Source organism: Rhinolophus sinicus, linkage group LG04 (assembly GCF_036562045.2).
Source record: "Rhinolophus sinicus isolate RSC01 linkage group LG04, ASM3656204v1, whole genome shotgun sequence".
Lineage (NCBI taxonomy): Eukaryota > Metazoa > Chordata > Mammalia > Chiroptera > Rhinolophidae > Rhinolophus > Rhinolophus sinicus.
This window is the reverse complement of record NC_133754.1, coordinates 119,465,785-119,487,540: the sequence shown is the minus strand read 5'-3', so window position 1 is coordinate 119,487,540 and position 21,756 is coordinate 119,465,785. Positions and strand designations below refer to the sequence as shown.

Here is a 21,756-nt window from a genome sequence, read left to right as displayed (position 1 = left end):
CTGTCACTGCTTTCTCACTCCTCCAAAAGAAACCACCTTCCAGTCTAACTAATTCATCTTGTTTAGACAGAGAAGAAGCGCTGCCTGTGTAGATAGAGCTGCTGTTCTGTCTTTCCTCACTCTGTGATATGTTATAAAGGTTTAGTGGATACACACCCAAGGAGGCTGGGGTGAGGCTGAAATGTGTGAGGCCTGTGCTTTAGTTGGTGCAGCTTGCAGAATGCTCATTTACTAGGTTCTGCAAATCGTTCCGGCAATGGGAAGTGCTACCAGTAATGACACAGTGGGGAATCGGGAGACACAAAGATCTATTTATGACACTTCCCTTTTTTCCAGCTCACACTCTGGGCTGAACCCAGTACACAAATAATTAAAACCAGAGCAAACTTATTCTGGGATTTACGGTTCTGTCCTCCTATGAAAAGCATACAGTAGCAAGAAACCTGACAAAGAATACTTGGGAGAACTTAACTTTTAAATGACATTTCGATGCCAACAGTGTCTAACAGCTGACATCGGCATTCCTAATATTTGTCCATTACCGTTTCATACCATAGGTTAAGTGTTGCTTCAGGGAGCTCAGATTTGTTCACTTCCAAGAAGTGAGGAGGGCGCTCATTATTTCTCTTTCTACTTCTCTTCAGAATTTCTATTGCTCTTACCATCCACAAACTGCTCCTTGGTAATTTTATTGCTAACAAACCCATAACCTGATTGGCTTCTCTTAAAATAGAGGGTATTGTGAAGGATATAGATGTGGCGCTGATGGGATCAATTAAAATGAAACGTAGCCCGGGGAAAGGTGCTTTGTGGAGCGTTACAATGTGACAAAGCCGAGTTTAGAAATAATCACTTACTTTATGACCACATTTCACAATCTTGTTCACCCAGATATTTGTGACAATCACGTTCTGGACCAACATAAAGGGCGAGCTAGAGGAAGACAAACTGGTTTTAAAAGGAATTGATTTAAAAAGAATTGATGTGTATCAATGAGTATTTCATTGCAGAGAGCTTTCAAGAAAAGGCATATTTTTGTATAGATAAGAAAGGGAAATGTTAATTCAGATAGCATCATCTGAAAGCTTTTTCAAACCTCCTTCATGCTTTCCATTCTTTTATTCCCCTCCCTATTAGAATTTGCAGCACCTCTGTATGATAGCATTTGAAAATAACAGCAACAACAAAACTTGAACTAAAGGCCAAGGTTAATTGGATGTGTGAGAATGTGCTGTTACTTCTTACTGAATTGGGTGCCTGAGCTGTACAATTTTGTTGTGGTTGGAAATCTGGATTTAATTCTTATATAAGAACTTTCTAATGTGATGAGAGGTTTAAATAACCCAGTACTAGAATTTTCGTCCTTCAGCTTTCATCTGAAATCTCCCTCAGACCCTGTCAAGGGCTGCCTTCTCAAGAACCCCCAAACCTGTGCCTGGCTTCAAAGACTCTATCTCCTTGCATCCCGTCTGTCTTCCTCCTCGGTCCTTGTCAGGCTGTTCTCTGTAATCTACCCCAGAGTGCACCTTCTGCTCCCTCTGCCCCTTTTCTTATCTTCTTTCCCAACTTTCGCTCCATGAGTGCATTTCCCAGATTTGACTTTCCTTTTACTCTCTCTGCCTCTCCAAGTTCATAAGACCTATTCAAGGTCTGTTTCCTCCAGGGGACCCAGATTACTCCATTCTCTTCTGAGCTCCCATTCCTCTGAAATACAGTTTTTGAAAGCCATGTTATCTAACACAAATAAAATGCAAACCATATATGTAATTTTATATTTTCTAGAAACAGGTAAAATGAATTTTAACAATATATGAGGTGTGATCGAACAATATGGTGAATGTTTAAGTAAAACAAATTTATTACACTAAAAGACACATTGCCATTCATCCCCCTGAAAATAGTCTCCCTTGCTTTGGGCACACTTATCCCATCGTTCCTGCCACTTTTTGAAGCAGTTCTGGAAGTCCTCTTTTGTGAGTGTCTTTAGTTGTGCTGTCCAGGCTGCCTCTATGTCCTGAATCATTTTGACTTGAGGGATTGGGGAAGAGCCAGAAGTCAGATGGTGCTAGATGCAGTGAATAAGGTGGATGAGGACACACCATAATGTTTTTATTTGATAGAAATTGCCATATACCAGAAGCGATGTGTGACACAGAGTGTTATCATGATGGAGGGTGATTTACAGCACACTTTAAAACACACCTTCTCTCAACCGTAGCTCACACCCGACTGACTGCACCGAACAAATTGAAACTCGTCACACACTGTTACTAAGGTTTGATGTGCCTTTTCCCATATTAAAGATCCCTGCCTTTCCGTTAGATGGCACTTGGCAGCAGCATTACCGTAATTTTTTATCACACCTCGTACTTTACTTGTTCTAATATTTCCAAATATTTTTATTTCTACATACAATTAATTTAAAATTATCAATGAAATATCTTCATTTTTTTCTAAGCCTTAGAAACCTGGTTTACAGCACATCCTAATTTGGACGAGCCACATTTCAAGTGCTCAACGTTACTAGTGAACTTTGTATTGAACGGTGCAGGTTTAGAGTCTGTACCACATTATTTAGCTCTCAAACATGTACTTTCTTATTTCATATCTTTTCACCTGGACCAAATTGCAAACAACTTCCTGGAGTTGGAAGTTTCATACGTCCTCTGTCTTTACACTTTATTCCCAAGTATATAGTAAGCCGTTAGTAATTGCCTATTAATGGATTGCTAACATTATCAGTGACCCTTGTTTAAGTATGATATTACTTAAGCAAACTTACTCTCACTACAGCATCCTAATGCTGGAAATTTCCTTCCCTTTCTCCATACTTACATTATGATTCAATTAGCATTTTTTTTTTGGTTAGATTTGAACTCTTGGGGCTGTGTTGGATGTGATTATAAGAAATAGGTGCATGTTGTTTGTAATTCTTTTGCACTTGAGAGGAGCATTTTCACAGAATACTCATCATTCAGGCTATTCAGGCAAACTAGGATTTATAGCTGCAATAAATGGAATAATTGCCTTCATTGTTCTTTTTTATTTTCCTAGCAGAGACTGGCCAAAGTCTTAGCAAAGTGTCCTGGTCGTGGGACCCAACCGTGATGCCTGGGCTCTCCAGGGTGATTTCCTAACTGCAAAGACACAGTTGTACAAGCTGAAACCAAACCACCGGGGTAGAAATAAGTTGTAAAATCGAAGGGAGGGAAGGTTGTGTGGTGGGGACAGAAACCCAGGAGAGTACCGGGCAGAAGGACCTGAAGTATATAGGGAAAGATGGGGGGGGGGGTCCTAGTCTGTCAGGGGTGCTAAAATGGGGGGAGGCGGGAGGAGAATACAAACCTTATCTATTCTGCAAACTTACGAGCAGTGTACTGATGCGTACTGTTTCTGGCCTCGTCAATTTAATTCAAGGCAAAGGTCTCAGAGTCAGAATGCTGGACTTACTTCTAAAACTGTGCCAATAAACAACATGTCAAAGTCCAAGATTTTTCTCGTCACATAAAATTGTCACATTAAAGTTACAAATGTTATCTCCATACAGCGTAATGTTTAACACATCTTACAATGTTTATTAAGAATCTCTCAATTGGTCCCTAAATGACCTATTTAGTTAATTTTAAAGTGTTGTTTCCGTTTCTTATTGGTGATGTTAATCTTAATTCTCTGTTAACTTTCTCACTATATGAAAGCAAGTACCCCCGTTACTGAACTGAATGGCTTAACTTGGCTTAATTTTACATTTAAAAATTTCCACATTTTTAACCTTTGTGACTTTGACATGTTAATAGCATTTTGACAGCAGCGTCTGTTTATTATTAAATTTATTAAGGTGACCTTGGCTAATAACATTATATAAGTTTCAAGTGTAGAATTCTGTAATACATCATCTATATATCACATTGTATGTTAACCACCCAGAGTCAGTTCTCTTTCCATCACCATACATTTGACCCCCTTTTCCCTCTTCTTCCTGTCCCCAAACCCCCTTCCCCTCTGGTAACCACGCTTCTGTTGTCCATTGACTGTGAGTTTGTTTTGTTTGTTCATTTATTGCTCTCTGTTTTTTATCTTACAGATGAGTGAAATCATGTGGTTCTTGTCCTTTTCCTTCTAAGATATTTCACTGGTGGGAATGTAAATTGGACAACAAGGTCTTAACGTCACAGCCAGTTCCATGAAAGCAGAAATGCAGGTCAGCACCCATATTGCTTCAAATGGGGGGCTTGGGAGTTTATTGTGTTTGAAGTGTGAAAATTCTGTCAAGCTTCTGCTGCTGACGTTTTTCTCTCTGGATCTATGCCTGCTGCCCATGCCCTGGCCAGCTCCCATCCTCAGCGCGGGTGTGGACGTGGACTTAGGGGGCCTGGGGAGTGCCATTGTCTCAACATGTCCTTGCCTTTAGCTAGCCAGTGACTGGCATTCTAATTCAAAGGCAGCTCTCCTTTTGCTTACATATTTTGTCAGTGGAAATGGAAATGCCCACAGGGGAAGATTTTGTTTCTCAGTCATTTATGCCAGTGTTTGGCAAAGTGTAGTCTGCAGATTGGGCAGTCTGGGATGCTTATTTTTTCCCTATATTATGTTTGCTGTGATTTTGTCTTTTGGAATGCAATTTTAAGTCTTTTAAAGCTAATAATAAGAAATTTAGGACTTGTATTTTGTACATCTTTGATTTTTAAATTTCATTTTTCAGTAATTTGTTTGTATTACATTTTGCAAAAGTACTGGTCTTCAATGGGTCCTTTGTCATAGGTAGGTTGAGAAACATAAATTGTATTCCTGAGTGTATAGAGTAGGGAAGAAATTTTTTTCCCTTGAGGGTAGATTTTCATAGGAGATAGAAAAAAGGAAACACAGAGCCCTGGGCACCAGAGGGAATAAAAGAGGGCCCTCGTTAGTTTGCTGAGGCTAACTCTGGCATCTATTAATGAATTTACTATTCTGCAAGTTTTTATTGAATGTAAAGTGTATTTTGTGTTTAAGGCATTGTCCTTGGTGCTGAAAGGGATGGGAGTAGTTCTTTTCCAGGAAGAAAAGGGAGTGGTTTGGTCAATACACAGTATTGTCTCTGCCACAGAATTGTAATGAGTATAGTTTCTGCTAATCTTTTGAGCAGTTTATTTCCTCCAAGGTAGTAGGAAATAAGACCACTGAAAAGACACAGTTTAAGCAAGCACAAGCTTATTTCAGTAGATTCTGTGAAGGGATTTATGAAGAGTGTTCTGCCCTTAATTTGACATTCTGAGGAATAAATGGTAACAGAGGCCATTTAATTTTGTACTATATCCTCAGTACTTCAAATAATAGGTATACATTTACCACTTCCTATGGGGACTCCAAATGCTGCTATGGCTGTTCGACATTCCAGATATTTTGAAATCAAGTTCTCTTCTGATCTACCTCCTACTGTCTTTGATAGAAAAAGAATCCTTAATATACAAAAGGACAAACAATATTGTTAGAGAAATCAGGGAGTCTAACTGTCTCAAATCTGACTAAACTCTATAAATTAATCCCCAAACCTGAAGTCATGAATTTTGCAATGTCTTTGGGACACGAATCATCATAGTTGAAATATTAAGAGTAATAGTATTACATATGGCAAAATAATAGTGTGAAAGGTGGAAGAGCTTAGGATCCCAGGATAACATAAGAAGACAGAGGTCTTTCTGGCTTGAAGAATCTTTGAAGGTTTTATCGACCTTATGCCTGGTGACAAGGCAGGACTACATTAGACTTTTATCTTAAACCTGAACCTAAGTAGCTTATGCACACCTTTTCCAGATATTGCACACATTGTCTTTCCCAATCTCCTCAAAGTTCTGTCTTTTCTCATTAATGTTATATTCCATTGCCTAGAATAAGGTCTTCAAGAAAGTTTGGCTGGGGGAGGTTAGGGATCTTTGTTTCTATGTTATATTTCATGATATATATTACTACCAGTATATTTATTAGGGTTTGAATATTTTCAACTGTTCCAATTTTCCAGGTGCCCCATATGTTAGGATTAACATTGAACCTGAGGCCCCAAGAACCAAAAAATAGGAAGAAGGGAGAGGCCAGGACCAGAGTGTTTTGCCTTATAATATGATGCTCTTGAATTGGGTATATGAAGTCTGACAATTAAGTTTGTGAACTTGCTGCACCGCTGTTGCTAACCTTTTTTGATATCAGAGGGACTATTCATTATGAATTTGTACCAACTGGACAAACAGTTAACCAAGCCTACTCTTTGGGAGTGCTGAAAAGGCTGCATGAAAAAGTTAGACGAAAACAACCTGAACTTCTCACCAACAATTCACGGCTCTTACATCACGACAATGCACCAGCTCACACGGCACTGTCTGTGAGGGAGTTTGTAGCCAGTAAACAAATAGCTGTATTGGAACGCCCTCCCTACCCACCTGATCTGGCCCCCAATGACTTCTTTCTTTACCTGAAGATAAAGGAAATACTGAAATGAAGACATTTTGATGACATTCAGGATATCAAGGGTAGTACGATGCCAGCTCTGATGGCCATTCCAGAATGAGTTCCAAAATTGCTTTGAAGGGTGGCCTAGGTGTTGGCATCAGTGCGTAGCTTCCCAAGGGGAGTGCTTTGAAGGTGACTGCAGTGATATTCAGCAATGAGGTATGTAGCACTTTTTCTAGGATGAATTTGTGAACTTAATTGTCTGACCTTGTAAATATTAGTTTTCCATAAGGCTTCTTTAATATTAATTTTGTTCAGACTTATATTAATTCTCACTAATACGCCCTCATTTTTAGTCTTAGTTATTCCTGTGAATTATTTACTTTTGGACCAAAAATCTGAATCATAGCTGCATCCCAGTGAAAGGTTCTTTCTTGAGCCCATTTGCTTCCAGTTAAGAGGTTAGCCCCTCCCAAGGCCATCATCTCTTTTACAAACCTTGACTGCTGGTTCCTTGTTTGAGCAAACGCCGGGTACTGGGGTGTTTCAATGTGCTCGGTCAGGAAACTTTCTCCCATTAATACTCTTCTCCAGAGGCAGGTGATCCTGATAGCTCAGTGGTACCCCCAGCATATATTGTACTACCTCAGTCAGTGAGTCAAGGTTGGTCTCTGGTCATTGCATACACGAGGTCACCTGAGGGGGGTTGACCTTCCAGACATAATAATAGGCCTCATATGAATTCACTTTTATAGTGCGTTGGTTTGTATCTAAATCTGAAGAGCTGGAACACTGGAATACACAATCCAGTCTTGTCCAATGCAAAGGAATTTAAAACTCAGTGAGATTAAATGATTTAAACAGTCACTTAGCTAGTTAAAAATAGGCTCTATAAAAATTTGGTGAAGATATAACCACCAAGTGGTCTCTAAATCCAAATGTAAATACAAACTTTTTTTGGGTTAAGATTGGCCCTTATTTTGTTTTGTGTTATTAGGATTATGTGCTGAGTTATTTCCCTTCTGAGTGATTACCCTTTTAAATAATTACATTCCTGAGATGTATCCCTAGGAAATAACAGAAAAAGTTGTATGTATGAAATTGTTCGTTGAACCATTATCAAAATAGTAACAATTTTTAAATGACCCTATGTCCAATAAGAGATGGTTAAATAACTGATGATGTACCCAAATGATAAATTATAATGTAATTATTAAAGTCGATAATTGATGACTTTATAGCAACTTGAATTAAAATCTATGACATAAGTGAAATTAAAATACCAGGATACAAAGATGTGGCTTTTTCCTCAAGTAAACAGAGATTCACTAGGCAAAGGAAGAAGCAAAGGAAGCAATCAGAGGACAGTGAGGTAAAACACAAAATCTGTCATTCCCGTGAAGCTTGATATATGGAGAGATGAAAGGAAGAAAGGCTGGAAAAGTTGCATTGTGATCCATTCATCAGCTTTAACGCACTAACATTGTTGTAGATCCCATGAGGAAATAAAAAAGAGATGGTTTTAAAATTGTTCCTCCACGGGTGCTTGTCTGTACAAGGTCATGATTTCATTGAGAACTCTTTGTAAACTTGGGAGCATTTCGGTTATTAATATATTCAAATGGTATTTGAAATTCCTCAACAAGGTACAATTTATCATTTAAAATAATAGCCTTTTCTGGAATGCACATACCGTTACCAAATATTTGACTTTTAACAGTTTTTAAAGGATTGCTTTCTGCCCTTGATTCCGAATCTATCTGCTGTAACAGCAAAGAAGAGGATAAGAATACACTGAGGACTCATTATTTTGCCACTAAACAAGTTGCAAAAATAATATTTATTAAACTCCTGGGAACATGTGTTTAGAACAGCACGAGTTACTCAAAAGACCTTGTGGTTTTGTGAGAAGCATATGTTGACTTGGAAATGCACTGGCAAGGTTGTAGCACAGAATCCAAGGCTAACGGGGCCTTGAGAAATCGTATTTCCCATTACCCCCTTTCATGCTGAACTTCAGCTAACCCACCCTAAAATTAAGACCCTGGTTTTTAATGACATAAAAAGGAAGCCATATTGTAATTATATTGAGGAACGGCTTTGTGAGTGGACAATAAATATGTCTGCATATCACTGTTACTGCATTTGAAAAAACATTGCTTAGTTATTGAAAAACCTCAAGGGTTAAAAATACCCACATTAGATACTAGCTTTGGGGTGAGAGTTTGTTTCTCAGGATTCCTGTGGCCCATGTGCAGGGAAGCAAAACAGACTCATATCACAAATTGTGCATACTGATAACACGTATGTGCTTATTAATAAAAATAAAAGGACAACTGTTTCTATCCAGGACCCCATAGTTAAGTGTAGTTTTATTTTCAATGTGTTAAATATCTTCAGAACAGCTGTAACATCTTAGAATACCTAGTAATTTCATTGATTTGTTTAATATCTATTGAGGCTCTGTTATCTGCAGAGGATCATCTTAGGTATTTCAAAGCTTATATATGCCCATAAAAATAAAGAGGCCTGGGGGGTGGCCGGTTAGCTCAGTTGGCTCAGTTGGTTAGAGCGCGGTGCTGATAAAACCAAGGTTGCCGGTTCAATCCCCGCATGGGCCACTGTGAACTGCGCCCTCCTTAAAAATAAAAATCCTGCCCTCAAACAGACCTAGGGGTAGGGAGGAGGCATAAATAACGAGCCAAGGAAATGTATAATGGAAGACCAAAAGGAGAAGGAGCCCTTGCAGCTGAAGCTATTAGGGACCTTGAACTTGGACTTAGAGGTCAGATGTTCTGGTAAGTACGTCGTGCTCTCAACAAATATTTATGGGATGACCATGTGCCAGGCACCGTGTTGGTAATGAGCACACAATGTGAATACAGAGTTGGTCCAGTTGTCTTCAAACGTACAGTCTGAACAGTCTGATGGCGGGATAGGCACGAAACAAATAATCACCAGGTAAAGCCAAAATAAAATTATCTCACGAATGCTCAGCTGGTTCTGAGAGTGACAACTTCACTTATTGTTGCTATTGGAGTAGGGGGCTGACTCAACTGTTCTCCCAAAAGGCTGGCAAGGCGGTAGATCTTGTGTGAAATGCATTTTAATTGGAAAATGATACCTTAAGAAAACCGCGTAAGCATTACCCTTCTGCCAACTTACTGTTTAGGCTGTTGTATTGCAGGAAAGGAGAAGGTGGAGAAACTTCCAGGTTCCCCTTTGCAGTTCCTGTGCTTTGATCATTTTGCTATTAGAACCTTTCTTTTTTGACATGGTGGCTGGTTTAGTAGGTGAGTCTGGAAAACATCCATTCTCGTTGGCCTGGTACATTATGCCATGCATTCTCGGCCTCTTCCCAAGAACAATAGATGTGAAAGTCCATATCGTTTCCTGTAGTGTCTCACTTACTCCCACTATGTATAGTATTTCATTCTTACCATTGGAACTCTTCATACTCCTGGACGCTGATTTGTGGATGCTCTGCAATGAAATTGTGTTTAAAAGGAACAGTCAAAGCCAGGAGCGTTACACTTGAATGCACAGCCTCTCAGACTACCTGGGGCTCTTCCCCTTCAAGATGCTTCATTAGTGTGTACACATTATTCCTATTACACTGCTCTCAGCGTTTGTGTATTAGTTTTTGAGCCAAGTAATTTGCAGCCCAAGTTTACCTTATAAAGTAATTTGAAAACATCCCTCTGTAAACTAAGATAGTTAACTCTGTATTATCTGTATTTATGGCTGGTGGTATAGTGTGAATAGGTCACATCCAAAGATAATACACAAAAATTTAACTCTGAATCACTGATTCCCAAACTCTGCATTGACCCTGGAGACCGTTCTTTAAGCCTGATGTTGTTCATTATTCTGATGCACGTGGAGTGGATTTCTTTAAAACAAGGGTTGGAACCTGGAAATTCACTTCTCTAGGCCACAAGGAACTTCCAAGGAGCCTCAAGACACCTCAGAAAAACTTCTGAAGCCTCGACCTCAGATCCTCAGAGCCTGTGACCCATGTCTTCTTCCTGACTGGCCGTGAGGTGATTATTTTCATAAAAAAATAATGCAAATTTATGTAGATTGTAACCTTCCCTGTATGTTATGGAAAGCAACTTAATCATGGTCGACTTGCATATTTTGTAGGATACAAAAATTTGGTACATGTACCATCTTCAGTATGTTTGCCTTTCTTTTCTCTTTTTTAAAATTTCATTTTGTTTTAAAGCACAGTTCTTTCTCTTTTGAAAAGTGGGAGCTCATATTGTAGGTGGGTCTTTGGTCTTTTAGTTTACCTAAATGAGCCACAAGGAAAAGAAGTTTGAAAATCTTTCCCATAAAAATACTTTCAATTTCTTCCCTGTCCAGTGTTGGCAACAAGTAGACGAATGAGCATGTTTTCATTCTAGTACATTTTATTTCCTCTGGCCACTTTCTGATGAAGGTGTGAAAAGCCAAAATGAGGATAGCTGGAGGGAAAAGTAGAAATAGCCACTCAGGGCCCCATTAAAGGAAGTAGCAATATGTGTAAAGGCTCCACGATGCTGAGATCTGGGATGTTGTGGAGCAGTTTACTGCTTTATGTGCAAATTCAAAAGCAGTTGATGCCACAGTCCCTGCTGATTATCTCCCAGTCTCTGCTGTCCTGTTCTTTCCATGGCCTAAGCCCATGGACCCCCACACACAGGATCAGCCCTACCCTCACTTTAGGAAGCCATCCTGAATATAGCTCGGAGGGACGGTGGCTGCCTCATACTCTGACGACTGTATCACATTACTTTTCAAATTCTTATCGTGTTTGCTACTGATCTGAAAAGCGGGCCTTCTCTGTGCCCAGTGACACAAGTATTCTAGAACCCTGCGGCTTAAACTGTGGTTCAGGGACCAGCAAGTGTCAGCATCACCTGGGATCCTTTTGGGAAATGTAGACTCTTCAGCCCCATCTCAGACCCGCTTAATCAAAATCTGGGTTTTGACAAGATTCCCAGGTGATCCGTATGTACGTTCATGTTTGAGAAGCGCTGGTACAGAACAGAGTTCCTGCTCATTCCACCCTAGTGATCACCTGTAGCCTTGAACCTGTCCCTGGGGTATACACTTCTCTGATGGTGGGTGCCGGCCCACCTGCTCGTCTGGTCCTGTCAGTACTGTCTTGGCATTCACCATATTGAACTCATTTTTTTTTTTTTTTTTTTGTACTTTGTCATCTCATCTCAGATGGCCCCAAGCCCGTGTTTCCTCTGGTCTGCCTTGATGACCATCAGGAACTATTTACATATCTAACTGGAGTCTCTCCCAGTACCTGTAGCTCTGCGTCCATCCAGTCCATTGCTCCTGAGTATGTTATCCAACCATGCTCTGATCTAAGAAACATCTTGATGCCAGTTATTAACATGAATAATTTTTTAAAGATGATTTTGTGAAATTCTCCAATGATTGATTATCACCTAAAAAGGAATAAACAAAGTTTTAGAGTCTTTTTTTAAAATGTATTTCCCAGGGAATACAAATGAAATAATGTATATGTAGAACTTAGCTTTAAGGATATTAAGTAACTTAGATGTGATTAAGATGTACGTAAAGAGTGAAGCAACCTAAAGGTAAAATATCCAGAAGATGAAAGATACCATAAACAAAGGTAAAAAAGCATTAGTCCAGGAGAAAATATTTGCCATATATATATATATATATATATATATATGATAAATAATTAATGTCCCAAATAAATAAAGAGTTCATATAAATAAAAAATAAAAAGATAACAGCTCAGGAGAAAGAAACCAGAGGTTATCAACAGGTAATTCACAGAAGAAAAGCCAATGATCCATAAAACAAAAGAGTGAGTGTTCAACCTCACTAATAATTGGGAAAATGCAAATTAAAACAACAATGGGATATTATCTTTCATTCCTCAGATTGGCATTAATTAAAAGTATTGACTATAACAAGTGAAGGTAAGAATCAGTAAAATAGAGACACTCTGAACTGTTGATGTGAATGTAAACTGTTAACAGCCTTTAGTTCATTATAAAATTATAACTGTACTTAACAAAAGAAAAATATTAAAACCCTTTGACCTCTGCGATTGCACTTCTGGGAACCCATACTAAAGAAATACTCATACGTAAAGAAGCACAAAGATGTACGTATGTTAATTGATGTATAGTTTTTAATTATGAAAGAATTAGAAAAAATCTAAATGCCTATCTATAGGGGAATGAGTAAATAAATTATGGCCCATCCATATTTTGGAATACTCTGCAACTTTTATAAAGAATGAGTTATATGTGTATATATAGAGAGAGGAAGGTCAACTAGAGGTTATGAATTCTTCCCTAGGCCTCATTTTATATACATGCATACATACATACATACATACATACATACATACATACATATATTTATTTCTCCAAGGCATACAAGGTGTGATAAAAAAATAAGGTGAATGGTTAAATAAAAAAATTTATTACAGTAAAAGACACATTGCCATTAATGCCCCTCAAAATACTCCCTCTCGCTTTGAAAACACTTATCCCATCATTCTTAACACTTTCTGAAGCAGTTCTGGAAGTCCTCTTTTGTGAGCGTTTTACTTGCGCTGTTGTGGCTGCCTTGATGTCCTGAATCAATTGAAAATATTTGCTTTTGTGGTCATTTTGACTTTGGGAAAGAACCAGAAGTTGCAAGGTGCCAGATCTGGTGAATAAGGTGGATTAGGACACACCGTAATTTTTTTTTTTTTTAATTGGGGAATATTGGGGAACAGTGTGTTTTTCCAAGGCCCATCAGCTCCAAGTCGTTGTCCTTCGATCTAGTTGTGGAGGGCGCAGCTCAGCTCCAAGTCCAGTCACCGTATTTTTTTTTTTTTTTCAATCTTTAGTTGCAGGGGATGCAGCCCACCATCCCATGCAGGAATTGAACTGGCAACCTTTTTGTTAAGAGCTCACGCTCTAACCAACTGAGCCATTCGGCTGCTCCTCCGGCAGCTCAGAGGCAGTTTCTTGTCTTCAATCTACTTGTGGAGGGCACAGCTCACTGGCCCATGTGGGAATCGAACTGGCAACCTGTTGTTAAGAGCTCACGTTCTAACCAACTGAGCCATCTGGCTGCCCCACAAGCTGCTTTTTGAAAAACACTATCAAGAAAATGAAAAGATAAACCAGAGACTGAGAAAATATTTAGAAAATGCATATCCAATAAAGGCTTTTTATCCAGAATATATAAAGAGCTTTTACAACTTAATACTAAGGAAACAACTCAGTAGAAAACGATCTAGAAATTTGAACAGGCACTTCATCTCTTTCTTTTAATCATGACTGAAATAAAAGGTATCTTTCTCTGGGCAATGATTGAGTCAATAGCTGGCGATTAGAGTCCCTCCCAGATGAAGTTTACATGATTTTTATCTGAAATTTGTAAGTGATTTTCTTGAGAATGGCTCATTTTTCTCTATAACTAAATAATTAACTGAATTCATAAATACTTACATTTTAAAGTATAACTAATTAGACATATCCTACACAAAGTGTGAGCGAACTTTGTCGTTCACCACTTGACAAGGAATTAGCAAACATTCTGTGGACAGGGATGATCAGGTAAAAGTCCTGGCTCTTTGCTTAGCTTTTTACTTCCCATGTTTAATAAGGTAGGGAATTTACCATATAAACCTATCATTTTCCCCTTGGTTTTAGAACAGGGGGTGGTACAGTCTAAAACTAAAAGGCATTACTGTGTTTCCCTGAAAATAAGACCAGGTCTTATATTAATTTTTGCTCCAGAAGATGCATTAGGGCGTATTTTCAGGGGATGTCTTATTTTTTTCATGTACAACAATCTACATTTATGCAAATACAGTCATGTCATCTTCTTCTGGAACATGGTCGTAACGTACTAAATGCGTCCGTCTGGCTGACGATCTTAATGGGCTTATTTTCAGGGTAGGTCTTATTTTCGGGAAACACAGTACCATTCACTGGTCAAACACTTGCATGGAGTCGAGGACAATGTTTGTTGTAGGGGAAGTTTCGGCGGGCAATACTTCTTAACCCACGTAGAATCCAGAGTGACATCGATTGGGTGTGGCTTCTCTGGTGTCTTTAGCTTGCTCCTGGGGTTCAGATATCCTGTGGTACTCTTCCAAGGGCAGAGTTATCTTTGAGACCCTCTTTCTTACATCCCCCTCCCCCATTCCTCCAACCTACTTCTTTTATCAACTTTTTACTCCCTTATCTGCAATGGGGGAAGAGGCTCTCATGGTCAGCCCCTGGTGAAGCCAACCTACTCCTATTTTTTTCAGATTCCCAGCAAGAGTACAAATGGAGACTCTCATGTTGTCTCATGTTTTGGATTAATAATTAGCCCTTATTTAGTTAAGAATGTGAGGTTGTTGGAATTTTGTCTGACCTTTTCATATTATAGATTTGATGAGAATAATTTTCTTGCTTTTTTTTTTTTTTTTAAGATTTTATTAGGGAAGGGGAACAGGACTTTATTGGGGAACAGTGTGTACTTCCAGGACTTTTTCTAAGTCAAGTTGTCCTTTAAATAGTAGTTGTGGAGGGTGCAGTTCAGCTCTAGGTCCAGTTGCTGTTGTTGGTTGCAGGAGGCGCTGCCCACCATCCCTTGCGGGTGTCGAGGAGTTGAACTGGCAACCTTGTGGTTGAGAGCCCACTGGCCCATGTGGGAATCGAACTGGCAGCCTTCGGCGTTAGGAACACGGAGCTCCAACCGTCTGAGCCACCGGGCTGACCTCTTATATTTTTTGATCAGTAATTAAATCTCCATTATATAAAGAATTTATAATGCCTTCTTCACAAATTTTCAGTGTGTCATGCCCAACAAATGTGTCTCTTCATTCCCATTATTTTCAGTTTTTTAACACTTAAGCAGGCTATTGTCTCTAAAGATTTTCAGTTTCTTTTTTTCCCTCTTTTCTTTCTTTTTGAGCTCATATTCATATAATATTTTAATTGCTATTATAATCTTGATTTGTATTAATTCTCAGTGACTGTGGTAGGTACAATAATTACCCCTTAAAGACCTCCTTGGACTAAACCTTGGACCTTTTTACATGGCAAAAGGGATTTTGCGTAGGTGATTAAGGTTAAGGACCTTCTGATGGGTGATTATCCCATATTATCCAGGTGGGTGCAATCTAATCATGACTACTTAAAAGTGGAGAACCTTTTTCTGCTAGAGAGAGAGAGAGAGAGAGAGAGAGAGAGAGAGAGAGAGATATGAGGCCATGGAATAAGTGTCAGAAAGATGTGATGCGCGAAATCAAACTGATAGTGCTGGCCTTGAAGGCAGAGAGGACACCAGGAGCCAAGAAATGCAGGCAGCCTCTAGAAACTGGAAAAGGGAAGAGATGGATTCTCCCCTAGAGCCTCCAGAAAGAATCCAGTCTTTGAATCTAGCCATGTTGGATTTCTGGCCTACCGGATGGTAAGATAATGAATTTGTATTGTTTTAAGCCACTGAGTTATGGTAATTTGTTACAGTAGCAATAGAAAATGAATACTAAGGACCAAACACAGTTACATTTAAAGGGTACAAAATTTAGACACATTTTACTCTAAAATTAAAAGAAATGTAAAAATTTTAAAATAAAATTGTTTTTCATGTATCTTTTAAAAATTAACAAGATATTTATTAAACATTTAATATTATCAAATTTATCTAACATAATGAAAAGGAAACATGCAAATTACAATAAATGTAAAAAAATTAAATTATTTAAAGTTTTGAATTATTTTATTTTTTATACGTTTAATAGAACCTTAAGTATTTTCATGATAAGTTTTTGCACTTCTCACATTCACCAAAAGGCCAATCACAATCAATATACACAAATTTAAGGCTAATATGAAATGTTCAATTTGCAAAATGTTCTTAAAAACTATGTTGAGTATTAAAAAACTGATCTAATTCATAAGTACCTCTGGAACTGAGATTTGGAATATGAAGAGAAGCAGGAAAATAGATGCATGGCACTCCTGGGAAGCTATATTTCATTATGCAAGTATCTATTGCATTTATTTATCTGAGAGGAAGGATTTGACAAGTTAATTTGTCTTTTTTTCTAACCTAAGCACTTTTGCCATTCATACACTCCCCACCTTAATCAGTGTTTGTCTCTGATTTCAACAGTGATACTATCCACAAACTTGCACAGAATTTAGTGTGTTTCTCTTTTGTTTTGAAGTCATGAAGAAAGAGATACGGAGAGGCATTTTTTGGGGCCCGAAGATGTGAATTGTGAAATCAGATGTTTGTGGTTGTGGGTGCGCAGTGCTGCTCCTGAGCATTGGACAGAGGCCCCTGTGTGTTCTTGGATAAATGCATTTGTGTAGGTGTGTGATATGCCAGGCCCTCTAGGGCACAGGGCACAGAGGAATGACGCCTTCTGTCTGGGCTTAAGGGCACTATTGAAACACCTAATACGCCATCAGATCTTTCAGACCACGAAGAGTAGTCTCCAGCTTAGTGTGCTGAAAGAGTGTTTTCTTCAGGGTTGAGTTATATTACAAACGGCCCCCATTTAATTACCTTCGTATCAGAGGTGCCAGGCTCCAGAAAGAGTGAGAGGCAGCATGTAAGAAAACTCATTTCCTCGTACCAGCGAGCGTGACTCACTTTGCTGATAGTCTCCGGTATTGCATTACTTGGGCTTTGCCCTATTGCCTCCAGATCCTTATGATTGAATATTCTTCCCCCCCTGACTTTCACAATACAGCCATTCTTTAATTTCTCCCTCCAGCGCTGCACGTTGGGCCTTTGCAGAGCTCTGCTGCATGGCTGCTGCCTTGGCTTTCCCAGACGTGTCCCTGTGCCCCAGGCTGCCCTCACTCCTTGACAGCTGGCCCACACCTCACTGGATTTACTTCCTTATTATGTTGCACTTGTTTTCTCTGATTTGAGAAGCAAGGGGGTCCCAAGAAAATCTTTGAGAGCTAAATTTTAGTTCTAGATTTCTCACCCAATCGTGGAACAAAAGTGCATATTATTAAAGGTTTCTATAGCAAAAGAGAAAGGAAAGTACCGTCCATAAGCAAGACCCCACCTGGGAGTTTTAATGGAAACAATCAAGCATAATCACTAACCGTGCTCCTCGAAGATCAGTGAGCTTATTACCACTTATAATAAAGTCAGATTTTATTATCTAGCAGTGATTTCAACAGGACTTGGTGATATTATAAACATGAAATAGGAGGATTATTCAGATATCGTAGGATCTGCAGCAGTGTGACTACAGATCAACCATTAGTAAAGTGCCTCTTATTTTGAAGGCCCTGTTGGTGCCACCGGTCTCTGCACTAAATTTGCATACTCTAACCACACCTCACCTTTGCACAGTAAGAGGGACACTTTGTGCCTTGCAGAACGTTTCTAGGAAGATCCTTCTCAGTAAGCAAAGGAAACCCTTCCTCTAGACTGCTGCTCTGTTGATTCCCTCAGAAGAGGCCTGCAGAGCGAAGGCTGACCTGCCCTGCGCCTCCAAAGCTGGGCGGCAGGCGGGCCTTCAGCTCCATGCTCTCACCCTCTGAGGGGTTTAGGAAAGGAGGCATGACACTGTCTCAGACCCTGGAAGAGCACCGCAGAGGGCTCCTAATAACTATTCATGTTCCCCAGCAGTAACTGACAATCTCACGAAATAAGTGGAGTAGAAGGCTTCCCAAAAGTGAAAAAGGAACCAGTGAACGAGAACTTCCTCTTTAAAAAAAAAAAAAAAAAATGTATTTTAAAAAATCAGAGTTCTGCAATTTCTCATTTTTTTTTTTTTTGGTTCCTTTTCCTGTCTTACAACCTTATTAATATAACCATAGCCTGAAATTCTAAGATTGTTTTTAAAATGCACTTAAAACATGTTGAACTGGGCTAAGTGGATACTATCTGCCAAGCCTCGTTTCCTTGGCTCTTCAACAGCTGAGGCCCTTTGATCCAGATCTATGGACTCAGCCCCGGACCGTGCCCCCAGTTTCCAAGAGTAGTGACCTTTTTGAAGACAGGATTATTGTTTTTTCCATGTTTAAAAAATAAAGTCTAGCACAGTGGTTCTCAGCCCTGGTTGCATGTGAAATACAGGTAAGGAGCTTTTACAAAATATCAGTGCTGAAGACCCATCCATACCAATTAAATGAAAAGCTTTTGGGGTGGGACCAGGGAGTCTGTGGAGTTTTTTTTTTTTTTTTTTTGTAATAATTTTTTTGTTTTTTTATTATAGTACACATACAATATTATATTAGATTCAGATGTACAACATAATGATTAGACATTTATATGACTTATGAGGTGATCCTCCCGATAAATCTAGTACCCATCTGACACCATACATAGTTATTACAATATTATTGACTATATTCCCTGCTTTACTTTACATCCCCATGACTGTTTTATAACTACCAATTTGTACTTCTTAATCCCTTCACCTTTTTTACCCATTCCCCGCAACTCCCTTCCTTTTTGGCAACCATCAAAATGTTCTCTGTATCTATGAGTTTGTTTCTGTTTTGTTTGTTTATTTGTTTTGTTCTTTAGATTCCACATATAAGTGAAATTATATGGCATTTACCTTTCTCTGTCTGACTTATTCCACTTAGCACAATACCCTCCAGGTTCATCCATGTTGTTGCAGATGACAAGATTTAATTCTTTTTTATGGCTGAGTAATTTACATTATATATTATGTACTGCTTTTTTTTTTTTTTTATCCATTCATACATTGATGTACACCTAAGTTGCCTCCATATCTTGGCTACTATAAATAATGTTGCAATGAACATATGGATGCACATGTCTCTTTGAAATAGTGTTTTGGGTTTCTTTGAATAAATACTCAGCGGTGGGATTTCAGGGCCTTCTTTGTTTCTTGTTGTAGTTTTTGTTTTAAAGTTTATTTTGTTTGGTATAAATATTGTAAATATTGCTATCCCATCTTTTGGTTTGTTTGCTTTCATTTTCATGAAATATCATTTTCCATCCCTTTACTTTCAGTCTGTGTGTCTTTCAATCTGAAGTGAGTCTTTTGTAGGCAGCGTATGTAAGAGTCTTGTTCTCTTATCCATTCAGCCACTCTGTCTTTTGATTGGAGCATTTAATCCATTTACATTTAAAGTAATTGTTGATATGTAGTTAACATCATTTTATTATACATACATACATATATATATATATATATATATATATATATATATATATATTTGTTGTTGTTTTGTTTTGTTTTGTTGTTGATGTTGTTGTTGTTTTCATCTTAAAAAGTCCCCCTAACATTCCTTGTAATACTGGTTTGGTGGTGATGAACTCCTTTAGATTTTTCTTGTCTGGGAAGCTCTTTATCTGTCCTTCAATTCTGACTGATAGCTTTGCTGGGTAAAGTAATCTCAGTTGTAGGTCCTGCTTTTCATCACTTTGAATATTCCATGTCATTCCCTTTTGGCCTGCAAAGTTTCTGTTGAGAAATTACCTGACAGGATTATGGGAGCTCCCTTGTGGGTAACTAACTGCGTTTCTGTGTAACTAACTTGCTGCTCTTAGGATTCTCTCTTTGTCTAACCTTTGCCATTTTAATTATGATATGTGGGCTTCTTTGGATTCAACTAGTTTGGGATTCTCTGTGCTTCTTGGGCTTGTATATCTATTTCCTTCACCAGGTTAGGGAAGTTTTTAATCATTACTTCCTGAAATATGAGTAGGTGCAGGAAATAATGATTAAAAACCTCCGTAACCTGATGAAGGAAATAGATATACAAGCCCAAGAAATGCAGAGAATCCCAAACTAGTTAAATCCCTTGCTCTCTCTCTTCTCCTTCTGGTACCCCTATGATGTGGATGTTGGTATGCTTGATGTTGTCCCAGAGGCCCCTTAAACTATCCTCATTATTTTTCTAAATTATTTTTTTCTTTTTGCTGTTCTGATTGGGTGTTTTGTGCTACTTTATCTTTTATTTTTTATATTTATTTATTTATTTCAGGGTGCCCTTTCTTTCTTTTTTAAATTAGTTTCATGTGTACACAACAATGTAATAGTTAGACATTTATCATTTATATCCCTCACACAGTGATAACCCCCTGCCCCCTATCTACTACCCCTCTGACCTCGCACACAGCCATTACATTTCCATTGTCTCTATTCCTAATGCTGTTCTCCACTTCTTGTAAGTATATATAAAATTGTAGTTGACATTCATTATTGTTCAGCTTCAGCTTCAGGTGTACAGTGCAGTGATCAGGCATCTACATCATCCCTGAGGTGGTCTCCCTAAAGAGACAAGTGTCCATCGGATACCCTACAAAATCTTTACAACCTTATTGATTACATTCCCCAAATTGACTTTCATATCCATGTGGCAATCTTGTGGTTACCAATTGTGCTTTCTAATCCTCTCATCTTCCCCCTTATCCTCACCCCTCCCATCTAGCAACCCTCAGTTTTTCCTCTATGTCTCTGAGACTGTTTCTGATTAGTTCATTCATTTATTCTCTTCTTTAGATTCCACATATAAGTGAGATCATATGGTATTTGTCTTTCTCTGTCTGACTTATTTCACTTAACATAATGTTCTCTAGGTCCATCCATATTGTTCCAAATGGTAAGATTTCATTCTTCTTTATGGCTACGTAATACTGGATTGTATAAATGTACCAGAGTTTCTTAATCCAGTTGTCTACCAATGGGCATTTCAGTTGTTTCCATGTCTTGGCTATTGTGTATAGTGCTGCAATAAACAAAGGGGTGCATACATTTTTTTGAATTAGAGTTTTGGATTTCTCTGGATAGATACCTAGGAGTGGAATTGCTGGATCATAACGTAGTTCCATTTTCAGTCTTTTGAGATACCTCCATACTATTTTCCATAGTGGCTGCACCAATCTGCAATCCCACCAACAGTGCACAAGCGTTCCCTTTTCTCCACATCCTTGCCAGCACTTGTTGTTTGTTGATTTATTGATGATAGCCATTTTGACTGGGGTAAGGTGGTATCTCATTGTGGTTTTTATTTGCATTTCTCTAATGATTAGTGAGGTTGAGCATTTTTTCATATGTCTGCTTGCCATCTGTATGTCCTCTTTAGAAAAATGTCTCTTCATGTCCTCTGCCCATTTTTCAATTGAGTTGTTTGTTTTTTTGGAGTTGATTTGACTGAGTTTTTAATAAATTTTGGATATTGACCCCTTATCAGATATATCATTGCAAATATCTTCTCCCATTCAGTAGGATTCCTTTTTGTTTTATTGATGGTTTCCTTTACTGTGAAAAAACTTTTTAGTTTGATGTAATCCCACATGTTTATTTTTTCTCTTCCCTTGGTCGAGGGGATATATCAATAAAAAATCTTA

At 38.5% G+C, this 21,756-nt stretch overlaps 1 long non-coding RNA gene across 4 annotated transcripts in view; it reads left to right on the top strand.

The window, feature by feature from the left end:
• Positions 1-21,756, top strand: part of LOC109449727 (uncharacterized) — an 84,668-nt gene that overhangs the window by 12,562 nt on the left and 50,350 nt on the right. For 3 of the 4 annotated variants that reach the window (XR_012495680.1, XR_012495679.1, XR_012495678.1), the window contains exon 4: positions 4,082-4,198. This is a non-coding gene — a long non-coding RNA (uncharacterized LOC109449727). Of the gene's footprint in view, positions 1-4,081; positions 4,199-5,995; positions 7,898-21,756 lie in introns of those variants that run through there. The other variant, XR_012495681.1, reaches the window with a different exon arrangement.